Consider the following 15,956-nt stretch of genomic DNA (forward strand, 5'->3'; position numbering starts at 1 on the left):
CTACTAGGATTCTAGGCTTAAGCCAACTTACCCATCTAAATCTTGCATGTTGTAATTTGATGTCCTTTTAAAATTGCAAATACAAGTATGTTGCACTTACAGAAATATATTTTGATTCATTTTGCAACTATTATTGTGGTAGCAATTTTTGGGGGGCTAATGTGTCTCTATAATTTTTTCTGTTGTACTTATTAAATTAAAAATATATCTTGTTAATGTCCACTAGACAGCATGGGAGTAAGCTGGCAAGGAATTTGTCATACCTACTTGGCTGATGGCACCCAGCATCTCCCCCCTTCTGATTAATTAAACAACAAGTAATGTGGCTTAAGGACCGTGCCTGGTAGGTTGTCCAGTTCAACATATGGCTCTTACCTGTCATTGGAAAACTGACCTTTAGGCGTCAGCCTTCTGTCTTAGGTTGATACCACTGCAACTGGATCATACCCGTCACTGACTACCGGTCCAGCATACAGCCATACTTGTGGATAGGTCTATGCACCAGTGGGGGGGTGAGGTTCTTTGCCTCACCTCTGTTGGCCCCCAAATTTGGCCTTGGTGCCAGTGGGGGAGTGAGGTTAATGTGGCTTAAGGAACGCGCCTGGTAGGTTGTCCAATTCAACATATGGTTCTTACCCGTCATCGGAAAACTGACCTTTAGGTAACTGACCTTTAGGCGTCAGCCTCCTGTCTTAGGTTGATACCATTGCAATTGGATCATACCCGTCACTGACTGCCGGTCCAGCATATAGCCATTGGCCCCCAAATTTAGACCATCACTAGCAGAAGGGAGGAGGATACAGAAATGCCACGACACCAAGCCAATTGACAATTCCTTTGGAAAAATTGCATCATTGGTGACACCATCAGCAAAGATCACTGGTGACACCATCAGCAAATATATGCCAGCATTACCACAATAGCTGCACTAAACGTAGTTACATAGTCCAGGCAATTTCTGCAAGCGGTTCAAAGTGGAGGAATCTATCAATCTGTCCGTCTCCTCCCAAAGTCCGTTGCCTCCCAAAGTAAGTTGGCTCCTTGATTGAGCATACTTGTTGAGTTATATTCATTGGGATGAAGATAGGAATTCTGGCAATGATGCTAAAAAGACATTATCCTGAAAAGAATTATTAAATATAATGAAAAGGAAAGGTGAAAGTAAACAAACAGATCTGTTAACCTACTTAAAAAACAATCCTTAACAGCTGTTTACCTGATTTAAATTAGTAAACAAGCAGATCTGTTAACCACCTTTAAAAAGAATCCTTAACAGCTGTTTACTTAATTTAAATTAAGCCATTTAAATCACGTGAATAAAAAGTAAATAATTCGGATCCATTTTCTCATGAGCGCTCCTCATATATGAAATATGGACATACGCACACACAGACATATAACACAAAACACAAATGTGCAAACAAACGTACAACACATAAGATAATAATAAAGGCCTTGTTGCTTTACCTAGGTGAAATCTCCATTGCAATGTTTAAAAACTCCATAGTCAAAAAAATAAAACTGATCAGAAAAACATTAACCTAGGTTTGTATGAGCTCAAAAAATAAAAATAGAACCTTATGATGTGGAAAAATGCAATAATAAAATAGATATTGAAAAAAGCATCCTGGTTAATCAGAGTCGCAGATGTAAGAATGGCCAAGCTGGAGTTCTGGATATCAGCTGTTATGGATTTGAGTCAAATCATCTTCTTTTCGATCTGTAGAAATCGTTTTAGTTAGTCTTTCTGGAATCCAAATCGGCTGCTGTTCTCCCTGTGGAAACACGCAAACAGAGCCCCGACTCCAGACAATCACTGGATCAGGACCTTTCCATTGTCCTGTTAGAATATCTTTCCAAAGAACTTTAGGCTTATGCACATTTTTTGGATACATATGCCTTTCCGCAGCACTAAGTCCTGATGAATCCAAATTTAAAAAGTTTAGAGTAAAAAGCGTTATTTTAAGTTTATCTTTGGGGGATATATACCCCTTTCCAATTCCCTCTTTTTGCTTTAATAAGTACGTTTTAATAGTTTGATGAGCTCTTTCAACTATGCCTTGTCCCTGTGGATTGTATGGAATTCCTGTTATATGAGTAATACCAAATGATGAGCAAAATTGTTTAAAAGAGGTAGAGGTATAGCCAGGACCGTTATCGGTTTTTAACTGTTTAGGAACACCCACAGTGGCAAAATTTTGTAAGCAATGAGCTATAACATCTTTAGTTTTTTCTCCGGCATGAAGGGAGCCCATCAAAAATCCGGAAGAAGTATCAATTGTAACATGTAAATATTTTAATTTTCCAAATTCTGGCAAGTTAGTGACTTCCATCTGCCAAATATGGTTAGGTATCAGTCCTCTACGATTGACTCCAAGATTAACTTGTGGTAAAAAGGTCACACAATTTTGACATTGTTTTATTATATGTCTGGCTTGTTCCTTAGTTATTTTAAAACGCTTTTGTAAAGTATTAGCATTAACATGGAATTTTTTATGAAAATTCGTAGCTTCTTCTAGTGTAGAGAAAATATGTATGTCATGTGTAGTTTTATCTGCTAAATCATTGCCCAAACTAAGGGCTCCAGGCAATCCTGTATGTGCTCTAATATGTCCTATAAAGAATGGATCTTTTCTGTCCCAGATTAGACTTTGTATAGTGGAAAACAAAGAGAAAACAGTAGAAGAAGGGGAAATCCTACCAGCATCTTCAAGAGATACTATAGCATTAACTACATACTGACTATCAGAAAATAAATTAAATACAGAATCTTTAAACATTAAAAAGGCTTGTAATACTGCATTAAGCTCTACCTTTTGAGCTGATTGTTTGGGTACTAAAAATGTAAAAGTTTGATCAGGGGTAACTACTGCTGCTGTACCATTATTTGACCCATCAGTGAATATATTTGGAGCATTCATGATAGGGGATTTTCTTGTCATTTTTGGAAAACTACAGGATGCTTAGACCAAAAAGACAACAAAGGATTAGATGGTAAGAGATTATCAAATGAAACATTAGATCTACACATGATTATTGCCCAAGTATTTAACTCATTAGCTAACTCATCAATTTGATCCATAGTGTATGGAGTAATAATTTTATTGGGAGAAATTCCAAACACTCCCTTCGCTGCTTTTATTCCTTTGAGTATTAATTGTCCTACAGCCTCAGGATACCTAGTAAGAATAGTGTTAGGAGAATAAGATAAATGTATCCACAATAATGGACCTTCTTGCCAAAATACTCCTGTAGGAATATTTTTTGTTGGTAGTACAATAAATAATAAAGGCAAACTTATATCAATTCTATCCAAATGTATATTTTCCATATATGTTTCAATAATTTTCAATGCCTTTCTTGCTTCAGGCGTTAACATGCGGGGTGAGTTTGGATCTGATGGACCTTTTAGAATATCAAATAAAGGTCCCAACTCTCCTGTTGGTATGCCTAGATAAGGCCTTATCCAATTTATGTCTCCCAATAACTTTTGAAAGTCGTTAAGTTATTTGAGTTGATCTACTCGTATTTGAATTTTTGGTGGACGGACCATGGTTGAGGATAATAGAACTCCTAAATAATTAATTGGAAAATTTAATTGTACTTTATCTATTGCTATCTCTAGATTATAATTTTTAATAAGTTTGTAAGTGTGGCATAACATTCCAGCAATATGTTTTTATCTCTATGTGCCAATAATACATCATCCATATAGTGAAATATTTGTAGTTCAGGATTTGATTTCTAAGTGGCTGGATTGCTTTATTAACATATATTTGACACATAGTTGGACTGTTAGCCATCCCTTGAGGGAGTACTTTCCATTCATATCTCTGATCAGGACCTTCATGATTTAATGCAGGGATAGTAAATGCAAAACGTGGACTATCCTCGGGATGAATTGGAATTGAAAAAAAACAATCTTTAATATCTATGGCTAAAACATGCCAGGTTTTTGGCAAAGCAGACAATTGAGGAATCCCTGATTGAGCAGGTCCCATAATAACCATCTCATTATTAATGGCTCTTAAATCTTGCAATTATCTCCATTTACCAGATTTCTTTTTAATGACAAAAATGGGAGTATTATGAGGAGATATGGAAGGTTGTATATGTCCTTCCGCTAATTGTTGTTTGACCAGATCATGGGCTACTTGTATCTTTTCTTTAGTCAGGGGCCACTGGGGAACCCACACTGGTCTTTCTGATTTCCAAGTAATTTTTATTGTCTCAGTGGCCCTTTCTGAAAATCCAACCCATGTCTGTCTGTTCCTTGATCTATTTGAATTGGTGCTGCTATACCTTGTCCTTGTTTTCCTAATCTTTTTTCTTTCCTAAAACCTTGTCTAGCCCTAGTAGTGGGCGCATTAGGATTGATGTTATTTGTTAACGTCAAACCTAATTGATCTAGGACATCTCGTCCCCATAAATTTATAGGAAGATGATCCAATACATATGGCTGTATAGTTCCCTCACAACCTTCAGGATCCTTCCAATCTAATATCATTGCACTTCTATGGGGATTAGTTGCCACTCCTAGGCCTTGAAGCGTTTGAGTGGCTTGTTGTAATGGCCAATGTTTTGGCCATTCCTTACTAGATATGATGCTAAGGTCTGCACCTGTGTCCAGTAGCCCATTAAAGTCATGTCCTTGAATATTTAGTTTTAACATTGGGCGAGAATCTAAATTTAAAGACAACATAGCCCAATCTACACCTATGGAGCCTAATCCTCTGGAACCTCTTTTTACACTATGACTAGGAAATTTATTATGTAGGCTGGGTATTATTAACAACTGTGCTATTCTATCTCCAGGTGAAATTATTGATATACCTCTTGGAGAACTAGCTATAATTTTTATTTCACCTACATAATCAGGATCAATTACCCCAGGACTTATCATAAGTCCTTTTAATGTAGATGAACTACATCCCAATAATAAGCCTACTGTCCCTTGGGGAAGAGGTCCTTTTATTCCTGTAGGAATGATTTGAACTCCCATTTCCGGAGTTAGTACTGCTCTGGCCGAGGCGCAGATGTCCAACCCTGCACTCCCTCGGGTTTGTCTGATGAGGTATTTAATGGACAATGTGTCCTGGGCACTACTCTGATGGTGTTGCTGGGTTCCTCCACTGCCCCGTATATTTGTGGTTGTGGGCCCCGGAGCATTGGGCCCCGCTGTCCATTTTTTGGCAATGGAGCCTGATGCCTTTCTCCACGATATCGTGGGTAAATACCTGGTCCTTGCCCATTTTTCGATAAGGGAGTACCCTCTATGGTAGTTTGAGAACGGCATTCATTAGCCCAATGTCTCCCTCTACGGCATCGTGGGCAAATACCCGGTATTCTATTTCTTTGATACCTAGTTTTGTTAAACCCTCCTCCTATGGGGCAACTCCTTTTAAAATGTCCTGTTTGTTCACAATCATAGCATGTTTTTGGCCTGGCATCTAAAGCCTGTTGTACTGCAGCTGCCAAGACTTGCCCTTGTTCATTAATATCTCTACATAATTTAATATATGTGTTTAAATCTTCATGTCTCCATGGTCTAATAACCTCTCTGCAGCAACGATTTGCTTGGTCATAAGCCAGTTGTTTTATCAATGGCATTGCTTGTTCCGTATCCCCAAATATTTTGGCAGCCGTTTGAATTAGCCTATCTACAAAGTCAGCGTAAGGTTCATTCGCTCTCTGTATTACCTTAGATAGCTGACCTTGTAAATCTCCATGTCCTTGTAAAGTCTTCCATGCCCTAACTGCGTCTGCAGCAATTTGTGCATATATAGCAGGATCATATTCAATTTGTTGCCGCTGACCCTCATAAGGTCCTTTTCCTAGCAACATTTCTAAATTTCTTTGAGGGTAACCGGCTGCTGCATTTCGCCTAGCTGTCTCTGCACAAAATTCCTCATTGGCAACCTTCCATAACAAATATTGTCCTCCATTTAGCACAGATTTACACATGCTAGCCCAATCTGCTGGCGTCATGTCCAAGTTAGTAATGGACTCGACCATGCTCACCGTGAAGGGAGCTTGGGGACCATAAGTTGTTACAGCCTCCTTTAACTGCTTCACTGTTTTAAAATCTAAAGCACGGTGAATTCGCTGCCCTCCTACCTGTTCAAGTACAGGGCATGCTAATGTTTGAGGTCCTGTCTCAGGATCCCATTTATCAACTACGGGGTTTGAGGGCCACTCAGCTGTCTCTATCGGTGGGGCTGTTGGTTGAATTAAACTCTCTTGTGATAAAACGGAGTTAGTAACAGCCTCCTGTTGTGGCCTTTTTCCTAACAACCCCTTTTCCTTTAAATTTTCTTCCTCTGTCTGACTAGCTCGAGAGACCTTCTCTTTTGCTTGATCTAAAACGTCTTTCTCCATGTTCTGAACCTCTAACAATTTACTTAACATCTTTTCAGTTTGTTTTAATCTACTATAAAGATAACACAACCCAATAAGGTAACACAAAACAAAACTGAAATTGAATGAAGCAAAAACGGAATAAAAAATCGTTGTATCAATTTTCTCTTCCTCAGGGCCGACAAACTTCAAACCTTTAGTCAACCATTTTTTCCAGTTTGCCTGAGAAATTTCTAGGGATAGGCAGCTTGAAAGAAAAACAAAATAAATCAAAAGAAGAACACATTGTTTTTTGAAATGGTCACCCATTCTTTTGCTCTCCTTCCCTCAGGGGCGAGCAATTTCACTTACCCCCAAGCTTCAGGCGCTCTGCGTACGAGCCACCAGATGCCGCAGTCTTTTGCTGGGCACAAATCACGAGTCTCCACACAGCTTGTAGATTCAAACAGCAATTCTTTATTCCCGAACTCACACCGGCCGTCTAAAAACACGCTCTGGGGGAATCCACGTTCTCTGCCCAAATCCACTCTCTCCCAAATCCACCACGCATGGGCTTCTGTCTCCCAAATATACTGTCTGCCCCTAAGCACTCAAGAGGAACTCAGCAGCAGGATACGCCCTATTCTAAAGGGGGAACACCCTAATCTCCTATTATGTTAAACTGCCCTATTCTAAAGGGGGAACACCCTAATCTCCTATTAGGCTAAACCGCCCTATTCTAAAGGGGGAACACCCTAAACACGGATCCTGCCCTCGTCCTTGAGCAAGGTCACCTTTCAGAAGTCCTTCCACTAGACAGCATGGGAGTAAGCTGGCAAGGAATTTGTCATACCTACTTGGCTGATGGCTCCCAGCAAACTTAAAATTAACTTTATAAATATTTTCAGGGTGTAATTCTTTATCATTTAGTATATTCACATGTTTACCATCCCCAGCATTTAGTTTCAGAAAGTATTTTAGATTAAAAGAAATTAGTGTCAACTAGCAGTCTTTCCTTTTTTTATTTTTCACAGAACTCTAGGCAATGACTTATATTTGCTTTGGATTCATGAATTCACTTGTGCAAAATTAAATATAATATTAATTGTAAAACACATTACAGTTTCTCTGCTTACTTTCAATTAGCTAAAGGTTTCCTTGTACACATTCATTGTAACATTTAGTGCTCTCATGAATCCTACTTGCTCAATATGGCTGGGATCATAACCCAGAGTTAGAGTGCTTTCCTAACCTGTTTGAGGCCCAGAGTTCAATTTCTAGCAACACAAATATAATATTCCTTAGTAACAGTCTACTGTGAGCATTTACATGTTTCCATTTATCTATTTACCTTGCATTGATTTTATATATTGGTTCTTATGTATAGTTCAGTAATTAATATTCCTATATGAATGACAGTCTCAATACATTTTTAGTTACTTTTGGTATATTTCTGAAATAAATGATTTTTCATCTAGTAATTCTTTATTTTACCAAGAAACCATCAATGTAATTTTACTTTTGTATCAGAGAGGCATGGAATTTTCAATATTCTGCATATTTACATTTTTTTCTTTATTGTATTGTTTTATTTTAGGGTATTTTTGCAAATATTTATAATTTTTTTACATAATATAAAACAGTTGCTTTGGATGGGTAAAAGGAAGAAAAGAATAATGTCAAAAATAAACAAATAGTTGTTCATTCAAATGTATAACAAAGATATATTAGAACTGTGGTAGCAGTTCTATGTAATCTTTACAGTATACTATGTACTATGAAGTAATCTAGATTTTAGTAATTATCATTGACTTAACAGCTTTAAAAATTTGGGGTCTCTGGGATGTATAACATTTTTTTCAATGGTTTAGTCCCATATTGTTGGGTAATTATGAAGGGTGCATTTTGGCACTGGAGTATGAGAGTCTAAAAAGTTGATTATTTGGGCTCTTGGCTCAATCAGTCACTCAATAAGGAGGAATGGACTGCCCTCCAGCCAAGGCTAAAAACTTGGAAAAGATAGGTTTTTGAAAACAAAAAGGAAAACTTGATAATTATGTCTTCACTTTCATGGTGAGGTTATTTTTTGTACAGTAGTTTTTTCAAGTCCAATTTCTTATTTCTTATTTTTACTTTGGAAGCATAAGGAAGACTCCACAGCTGAATCTGATCTATAAATATGTAATTGTTTTCTTCTTAATATTTTATAGTTTTAGTTCTTATATTCTAGTGTAAAACACATTTTATGTTAAACATTGTATATAATCTCACGTAAAATCCAATAACAGTACTTAAAACATAAACATGCATTTATATCAATCTACATTAAAGAAGAGACTACTTATTCTCCATTTAATTTTTCTGACACAATTTTCAAAATTAAATTGACCAGAGGTATGGAGTTTACTTATAGACTTCTAGTTTTCTTCCATTGTTGTGTTGTTCAATCTTATTTGTATATATACAAATATATACTCTACCTTTTGAGACACTGGGATTTTAGATATGTGCCACCATGTTTTGTTAGTTTTTGTGTTTTATAAAGATGAAATATTGTTTACTTGCATTATTGAAAATCATTCTCACTTATTAACAGAAGTGTTAATAATCAGAAAATTTTAGGATAAATATGGCCTCTTTAGTTAATAGCTAGAACTGAATTTTTATCTGTATACCAGGGATTACTCTTGTGACAGAGGGGGGTTTACTACCTCAGGTTTATTTTAGAATTGATTTTTATTTAAATTATTATTTGTTTTCTATTTATTTATATTTATTTTTTACTCTAACTCATATATGGATTTCTCTTATGATAGTTAAAATAATTCTTGCAATTAAATTTAAAATAGTGCTCTATCAATGCATATATATATCATAATCATGGAATTCATTTCCCAATTATGTCTATTTGAAATCCTTTTGTGTTGGCACAAGTTCCATGTAGCTTTATGTTCTTATATAGAAAGGCACAGATAATAATCTTATCATGGAATTTTAGTGTATTCTGTGGTATCTTGTTTAAAAGTGCTGTGTTCTTCTACACTCTTTCATGGGTTTTTAAATTTTCATTTTTAGCACTTTTGGGACACAGATGATGTATTCTTTTTCTAAAATTTCCATAGAATATTTTAATGCCATGCCTATAGGATGCATTGTAGCATTTTCATATTTCTCACATGGTAAGAAATTAAGAATATATTGTTGATTACTGATTTTTTTTAAATTGAGACATCAGCCATTACTCAAAATTATTCCAAGTTCTTTTTAGAAGGCTGAGAAGAACACTCTTGAGTATCTTATCCCCACTGGTGATGTACACAATATGGATACTGATCCTGCTTTTTTTGGTATGTCTCTGTCCAAAACCTCAGAGAGTAAGCAAATTTGAATGTAGTATGTGGTTTAGTGGAAATCTTTGGGATTTGGAGTATGCATAGTTGATTCTGAATTCTACTTTTTCTGCTTAATAACTGTGGATATACAAACACATTCTTTCCTTCAAACCATTACATAAGCTTCATGTATAAAGTAGGGTTGAATGATATAGAGTGCTTGATATCAGCAATTCTTTCTTATTTTCTGCCTTTATAAACTACATATTGTGCTTTTCATCTTCACCTCTTAAAATGCAGAATCTATTCCTAAGTCTATCTAATATTTTTTTTTCCTTTTTTTTCTTTCTTTTTTTTTTTTATTGGAGTGCGCGTGGAGTACCAGGAATTGATGTCAGTGGCACTTGGCTACTGAGCCACATCCACAGCCCTATTTTGTAGTTTATTATAGACAGGGTCTCACTGAGTTTCTTAGTCTCTCAATATTGCTGAGGTTCAGTTTAAAGAATTTTTTTTATGTATTCTCCTGACAGTGTCTCCTGAGACACTTGTATTATGTTCAGGCACCCACCACTGTTATTTGCTTTTTTTTTAAATTTATTGTGGCTCATAGGAACCAGTAAAGATGAAAGTGAATAGTATAGTACCTACACTCAGAAGATCTTGATTTCTTTTGATTTTACTTTTCAAATCCTGTTGTGTCCAAAATAACAAGCCTACATTAGTGGAGGAATTATCAAAGCAGAGAATCATTGTGCTGCTTGTGTGGATGATACCTAACCCTCTGAAGTTCACCAGCCATCAGCTAACTTTTTCTACCAGAAAAACCCAGATAAGCCCAGCTTAAAATAATAAGGCAGCCCGATTATAATCTAATAAGCTTTAGAGTGAATCATTCAATATTTATAATTGGAAACCAAGATTCTGTCACATACTTGGAAAATATTCTGTGGAAAACAGCAGTTGCCTTATTGGTACTCTTTTCCTTTTTCCCTAAGTTAAGTCTTGACCATTATTGAGGTGCTATTAGCTTATGCAGACATGTATACATCAGATTGATGCAAAAACTGTCACAATACCTCATACAAACTGAAGAAACAATACCACAGCCTAGGTAGGAATTAGGTCAAAGGCTAAGTCAAAAAATAAGATGTTTGTGTTTAATATATTTAAGTTTTAGAGTCAAGGCTGAGAAAAGATATACCAAAATGAGACAGCCAACTCTTGGAACTCTCTGTTATGCTCTCTGACATCTGAAATGGGAATGATTCTGTGTCCAGCATCACATAGAAAAAAAATCATCATCTTTTATACCTTGTCTTTTGGTCTTCATTCTCTTTCTGAGGGCAGTGCCACTACTGCTCTTTGATGTTGTGGAAAAGTATTTATTAGAAAGTGTATTCTCATATCTCTTGTATGGAATTCAGTGGTCCAGGCACTTTGATTCCCCAAAGACAGGGAAGCCATATTCTCAAAATGGAATGTGATCATTATGAATTAAGTTGTGCTAGAGCATTAAAATTGAGAGTTGTCAGGATCGAGTTCTAAATACATATATATTCTTTATTAGTAATTTTATATTTTTCTCATAATAAGAATACTGTAAATAAATTCAGTTTGGTGATTAAAATAAATTTCAACTATGTCTTTTTTTATTTTATATACTAAAATAGTTAAATCTACACCTGTGCCTATCATATTATTTGTAGTTGGAGATTAGGGGAGTGCTTCCCAGTTGAGAGCTCTAACTGTCTCTTTAGAAATTAGATCAAGAGACTTTAATAAATAAAATATTGCCCAATGTATAGTTTTCAGTAATTAACAACATGTATGCATTTAATTCATACATTGATATTATGCTATATAAAAGGCTTAATGTAAATATCCTATTGCCATAATAGACTCCATATCTTTTAAATAAACTTGCTTTTTAAAAAAGCTGCTGTCTGTACTCAATGATAATCACCTTTAAATAATGAAGAAAATGCACACAAGAACATGCCTATCTTGACTCATTCTGGCCTCATTCATTCCTGGAGTTGATGCCATCTACTGTTATTAGATAGTAGGCTCAGTGGATTCAGACTAGGAGAGAAGCAGTTTCCAATCAGGTGCTCTTGAATGATAATTGTTTAATCCAACATATGATAAGTACAAAAGCTATGACTTACACTATCTGATCAACTTTTAATATCTGGAGCTTGTCATTCTTTCAGATTCATTTCTAGGCTTTCTTCACAGTGCTCAGGAGACTGAAGTTCTCCTTCCTCCTAGATCATAATAAAATCTATTGGGAAAATGCAAGTCACCCTGAAAGCCAGGCAATAATTAATGTGCAGGATATTGAGACCGTATCTGTACACTGGAAAGGGAGAAGCATTCTGAAATATTGTGTGGAGATTATCTGGAGAGTAGTTGGATGCCCTGCACCTGAAATAAATCTCTTGAGACACCCTTCACTTAATTCTTTTTTTTTCTTTGACTATTGGCAATACTGCTACATGATAATGGGCATGCAGTCATTTCTTTTACTTACTCATTTTAACTCCTTGAATTTATATCCAGAATTAATTTAACCATGTTATATGTTATTTCTGTTTTAAATAGTTCAAGGAGTTTACATTATTTTCACAAGTGACTTTTTTATACATACATTTTCACCAACAGAGTGCAAGGGTTTTCTTTTTTTAATATCCATAGTTTCTTGATTCTTTGATTGGTATTAGATTATTGACAAAACTATTCTCTTTTTTTGGGGGGTAGGCACTTGGGATTTAACTAAGATGCACATCCCCAGCCCTATTTTGTATTTTATTTAGAGACAGCATCTAACTGAGTTGCTTAAAGCCTCACTTTTTCTGAGTCTGGGCATTGAACTCAAGGCCCTTCTTTCTCAACTTTCCAAGCTGCCAGAATTACAGGTATGCACAACTGTGACTGGTGACAAAAGCTATTCTAACACCTGTGTTCAGTATACAATTGTCCACTATTTGACTTGCTTATCAAATATGTCAGGGAAGATTGTGGAGCCCAGTGTGTCAAGTATTCACAGAGAGAGTGTGTGGAAACTTTCTCTGGGAATTAACAAATATATGTGCTTTATAACCCCTTATCTGAACTACTGCGTGGGATTTTATAAACCCATTTAGATGCTTGCAAATCAATAGTAACCAAATATTTTGTTATCTAGGGGAGATTTGCCTATAATTAGTAAGCTTCATTCCCAGAACTTGAGCATATGGAATGGCTTTTTATTTGGGTTCCTCTGCCTAAGCCTCCTACTTTTCTTTCTCTAGAGTGTTTTCTTATATGTGAGGTAATGAGTTTCTTCAATTGAATGGAAGATGTTGAGATATTAAATCACTCAATAAAGAAAAATTTTTCTGCTGGGAAAAATTTGCTGTCATGAAATTTTTAGAGGGGCAAGCTGAAGGCTGGAGTTCTTTGTGTGCTGAACACCCTTAAATGCATAAACCAAGTTATTTGTGATTTAACTTCTCTTTCCCAATCCCAGGGTCTTAAGCCCATGGAAGCCCTTGGAAGAACATAGATAACTATTATTTTTTTCTGGCTTTTTAGTGGTATTAATGTGCAGATCCTTCTTCAGCTCCAGCAAAATTAAGAACTAAAGCACAGAAAACAGTTTAGAGGTAGTGTGTTAAATATATAGTCCCAATCTTCCTCTTCTTGGGGTTTCACTAGCTGTTGGTAATTCCATTCGAATTACGTAGCACATTGCCTAAGGCTGGACTGAGATCCAAGCCTACACTAGCTTTTTAAGATCATCAAAGGGTAGACATTTTCCAAGTTATACAGTTTTTATAAATTTTTCAACTCATTTTTTTCACTTTGCCTAAGAGGAACTTGAAATATAATATTTCCTTTTAATGTATTCATTAATGGAAAGTGAGTCAGGAGCTACTACTTATTTGTATTCCCAACAGTGCCCTCACTTAATGTTTGCCTTTTATCATTGGGCTATTATTGTAATCCTGTGTTTTGCAGATTGTACACAAACTACACCAGTGAGTTCTGCCCCCACGTTGATCTTTCTTCAGGTTGACCATGTTAACCATTCACATGTGATGTTGTTTTTGAGGTGTTTCGATTTATGTTGACCTTTAAATTCCTATTAAGTATATATAAAGTTTTACATACATATACATTCATCTATGGATTTTGTTTTTTATTATTGTAAAATAAGTTCTTCTTTAAATTCAGAATTTTCGGGTTGCTGGTTTCATATATAACATATAACATTCTGGATGAATTTTAGAATTTTTTCTCTGGTCACTTCTCTCGTTAAAAGTAAAATATGCTAATATTTTAATGAAGTGATATTGTAGATTTAGGGAAAATTTTACATCTTGGTAATGATGAGTTTTATCATGTTCACAATGATGTGTATGATAAAGTCTTTTATGTTCTTTTATATATTTTTATTTTCACAATCTCTACATATTTTTATACATGCATGAATGTAAAATAACACATATATGTGACATCTACATAAAATTATGTGATGACTCATATATTTGTCAAACTGGATGTATTTTTATGAAAATGGGTTTTGAAAATCATTTTCTCACTGTATTCCCTTTGCCTTTCTAACCCTATTCTTGTTATATCTTTCTCAATGTACATTGCCTTTTCTCCATGTCCTGATTTTAGCTTTTTTTTTTACCAATACGGCCATATCCCTATATGTTATCATGGTTCAGATATGCTGTAATTTTAATGAGCATATGCTTCTGCTGGGGAATAGACATGTATTTTCAATAGCCATTTCTTAAAAGAAATTATAATTTTTACTCTCTCTTTAGTTCCTGACAATTTACTTGCTCCATGTTTTTACTTATACTATTTTATTTTTGTGCCACAGATATGATTTTAATTACCATTTTCAAATTTTTAAAGCTATTGAGCTATTTTATGTTTATTGAACGATATGTTTATTTTCAAAGGTGGCTATTGAAGTCTCATCCCTTCCTTTTATTGGCATATAGCATTGAATTCAGAGGTACTTAACCCCTGAACAACATCCTAGATTTTTAAAAATATTTTCTTTTGATACATGATATCACTTAATTGCTTAGGCCCTTACAAAACTTCTGAGACTGGGTTTGGACTCACAATTCTCTTTCCTGTGTATCCTGAGCTGCTGGGAGTATAAAAATATGCCACCAATCATAGCTCTAACTTTCTCTATTTTGGAGTCTCTGTGTTTGATATTCTTTCCATTTTTATTTACTATTTTGGTGCCCAGTTTTAAAATCAGAGATTCTTAACTACTGTGCTACATCCCCTAATATTTTTATTTTATTTTTTAAGTTTAAGACAGGGTCTCTAATTTGCTTATGGGCTTGGATGTGTTGCTAAGGCTTGGAATTCTCTTGCCCTAGCTTCTGTTACATATTTTTCTTAGGTGAGGCATACATTTTGTCACATGTGAGGCCATTAGTTTTTTCCCAATTCGTTACTTCAGTTTGTACCCTTTAATGGTATCATATTATAAATATGATTTGCATTTAAGTATTTTCCTGTTTTGTTATAAAGGTATCATTTAGTTGCTGGGGATGTGGCTCAAGCCATAACACGCTCACCTGGCATCCGTGGGGTGCCTGGTTTGATCCTCAGCACCACATAAAAAAATAAAATAAAGATGTTTTGTCCTCAGAAAACTGAAAAATAAATAATAAAAAATTCTGTCTTTCTCTCTCTCAAAAAAAATAAATAAAGGTATCATTTCACTTTGAAAATAAATAACCATATTTCTGTCTCTTAATGTTATTATTATTTTATTATTCTTCATGATTAAAAAAAGGTGTGTCATACTACTCAGACACATTCACAGCCATTTATAAAGTTTATTTTGATTAAGCATCTCACTAAGATGCTTAAGCTGATCTTAATTTTGCAATATTTCTTTTTCTTCCAAGTAGCTGATATTACAATCACCAACGATTATGTACACTGAATAATTTCTTTCTTGTAAAAGCTTTGGAATATCTTATATTTTTCTTTTATATTAAGGTATATTTTACCAGTGAATGATTTATTAAATAATACCAGGAAATGATACAATGGCATTTTTTTATTATGCAGATACTCCAATGTTTAAACAGATTTTTTTGGAAAGTTTATCTTTTTTTTTCTCCTTTATGGTAGTTCTGTTTCTGTGTTATATCATTGTCTAAATGGCCAGAGTCTTCTTCAGTATTCTGTCTTTAGTTCCACAGGGATAATAACTCACCTCATTATGATATCTATATTGATTGCTATAGTGTT

The sequence above is a fragment of the Callospermophilus lateralis genome, unplaced genomic scaffold (genome assembly GCF_048772815.1).
Source record: "Callospermophilus lateralis isolate mCalLat2 unplaced genomic scaffold, mCalLat2.hap1 Scaffold_79, whole genome shotgun sequence".
NCBI lineage: Eukaryota > Metazoa > Chordata > Mammalia > Rodentia > Sciuridae > Callospermophilus > Callospermophilus lateralis.